The sequence below is a fragment of the Rhinopithecus bieti genome, unplaced genomic scaffold, assembly GCF_001698545.2.
Source record: "Rhinopithecus bieti isolate Rb0 unplaced genomic scaffold, ASM169854v2 scaffold_33140, whole genome shotgun sequence".
Lineage (NCBI taxonomy): Eukaryota > Metazoa > Chordata > Mammalia > Primates > Cercopithecidae > Rhinopithecus > Rhinopithecus bieti.
In genome coordinates this window covers 719496-722443 of record NW_016814072.1, presented here as the reverse complement: position 1 = coordinate 722443, position 2948 = coordinate 719496, and positions in this window count along the sequence as shown.

The following is a 2948-nucleotide window of genomic DNA, read 5'->3' as shown; positions in this document are numbered from 1 at the left end:
CCCAGATCTTTTATGGCACGACCCTCTAGGGGGAGGCACGATCCATATTCCTAGGCTGGAAGTGGATTGGTCATTTTCTCTAAAGGAAACATGATCACTGTCCCCCAAGTTGTTCACTCTAGAAACTTCCTTGAAAAGATTGTCCAAACCAAAGGTAACCTGTGCCTCTGCTCACAGGACAGGCAGAAACCCAAGAGACCCATGAACAATGGTCTTCCAACACTGTACCACATCACGACCTGTAGGTACAATAAGAAACCCAAGAGACCCATGAACAGTGGTCTCCCCACACTGTACCACATCGCAACCTGTAGGTACAATAAGAAACCCAAGAGACCGAAGAACAATGGTCTTGCAACACCATATCACATCACAACTTGTAGCTACAATAAGAAGCCCAAGAGACCCAAGAACAATGGTCTCCCAAGACCATATCACATCACAATGTGTAGCTACAATAAGCTACTTGCACCATAATGAGGACGACTTTCCTATCATTATCTCTGTCTTAGGCATGTTTGTATTTTAAGTTTATAGAATAAGAGAGGTTATGTTGTTGCAGAAATCTCAAGCTTTAGTGAATAAGTTAATACTGAATCTGGAGGCCAGAAGGACTTGCCTGTTTATGCTTCCCAGATTAGGAAATTGCTGCAGGTGGAGACCACATTTTCCAGCCTGCCTTGCTGTCAGAAGCATCCACACCGGTGAGTTTTGGTAATGAATGAAAGCAGAAGGGAAGTGAGTTACTTCCAAGCTGGATCCATCAGGACTTTCCATGAGTCTCTCCTCCATATTCTTTAGATGTTTATAGGGTGAACTTAGAAGGTAAACGGTGAAGATTGCAGGGTCTTTGTGTAGATGTTGTTCATTCAGTAATTTGTTCACTTACATAATTCTGTTATGTTACTTTATCGTGTTTAAGCTATCATACATTTCTGGGTCTCCTCATTGTAGGAACCCGCCTGCGCTAACATATATATATAAAAGATGCTCTGGTTAGGAGTGATCCTGGAGGTATGGGGCCCAGTCTCCCAGCCACCCAGCATCTTCATTTAGACCTGCATAATCTAGGTAACGTCTTTTATTAGAGATTTCAGAATCCTTTTTTTTTTTTTATAGCAGAGTGTAAAGTAAATTAAAATAAAAAATATAACAGGGTAAAGGGAACAGAAATGCTAAGTTGCTCAAATACCTTCCATATGCTTGGGGATATATAATTTACACCATCCTAAGATTGATGACTTGCCTAGATATGCCTGTTGTTAAAGGAAGTGTTATGCTTTGACCCTCGTTTAAGACGGCACAGAAGATCTTATTCAACAGGACTATGGCAATGAGCAGGAAAGACACATTGGGCTCAGTTTCAAATACAACAACAAAAAGTAAGAATTCACAGCCTTGGAGCAGGGCGGGGGGTCAGTGAATGGAAAATTACTAAGAGGGAACATCGAGGGAAAAAAATTCTGGATAAATGGATTGGACAGGAGTCTTGTTGAAGGCAGGTCAAAGTGGGCAGATGTCAACTGAAGGATGGTGAAGAGTGAGGGATGTGATCCGCTATGAAGAGTGATTGGAATCAAGGGTAGGGGACTCCCATTAAACTGACTTGAGTTAGATTTTTGTTCTTAAGAAATAGGCCCAAGGACTGGCCTTGAAAGACAGCTTAGGGGAGGCTGACCAAGGTCGGGTCAGAGAGAGAGCCTTTTCAGTATTCAGGGTCTAGATTCCACAGCTGGATGGGCATTTTCACTGTTCAGACAGCACTATCTTTGTTTGCTAGTTTATTAAAAATAAAACATTTAACAAAACTCAAAATAATAATTTAAAAAATTGGTAACCACTTGGTTTGTGTAGCATTTTATGTTTAGTGACGACCCTAAGTCTTAGCTTACAAATGTCCACGGCTAAGAAGAATTCCATTAAGTTGGAGATGCCAGTGCACCCACTGGGCACTCATTAATCAGGAAATATGTGCATAACTAACTAAATATGGTTTGTAATGCCATATATTGATACAAATAGGGGTTGGCAAACTTTATCTATAAAGAGCCAAAAAGTAAATGCTCCGAAGGCTGGGTGGTCTCCACGGTAACTGCTCAATGGTGCTGCGTAGACTGGAGCAGCCACTGAGACATGAGCGTGGCTCTCTTCCCATAAAACATGACCAATTATGAATCTAAAGAGTCTATATGCTTGGGTGTGTGGGAGTCTTGTGTTTCACTAGAAAACTGTGTGATCTAGAGCGCACCCTTCAGCGTTATCAGAATTCAACCCTGTGCATTAATTTTGCATTCCTATGCAATTCTTTGTAAATTATAGGCAACTTACAGAAGCAAGAGGACAGATATGCAAATTCTGTACTTGCTGATAGTGGTTTCATTGACCTCCTCTCCCTCCAGTTGCGTGCTTATTTGCGGCTGATCTCAATGTTTTTGCTGCTTTGCTGCACGTATTTTATGTGTCGTTTTGATTTTTCCTTTGAATCGGTTATAACATCTGTTTAATTCCCTCACATCCTATGAGTTAAATATATTCTTAAACACCTATTTATTTATATGTGCATGAAAACGATAATTTTACCTTTTTCTAAAATCTATTTTTTAACTGTGTATATCTGCGTGTGTTTAATGATCAGATGTCATCTGTAGCTTTGGAATGAAGCCTTCCTTTCAGATTAAATCAGCCTGGTATTTCACAGGTGTGTGTAAGGCAGTTGCTCCTGTCCACAGTTTCGCAAGTGGACGGTGACAGCATTGTGTTTGCATAGCATTTTCAAAAGTGCTTTCCTAACCATAACCTCATGTGCTTCTTTCAACGCCTCTCTGGGCTTTGTTTGGACAAATGATTATCAAAATTTTATCAAGAAGGAAAGGGTGACACATAGAAACTTAAGTGGTTAGAGGAAGAAAAAAAAAACCAGGTTATAAAAGGATTTCTGCATCTTGTTG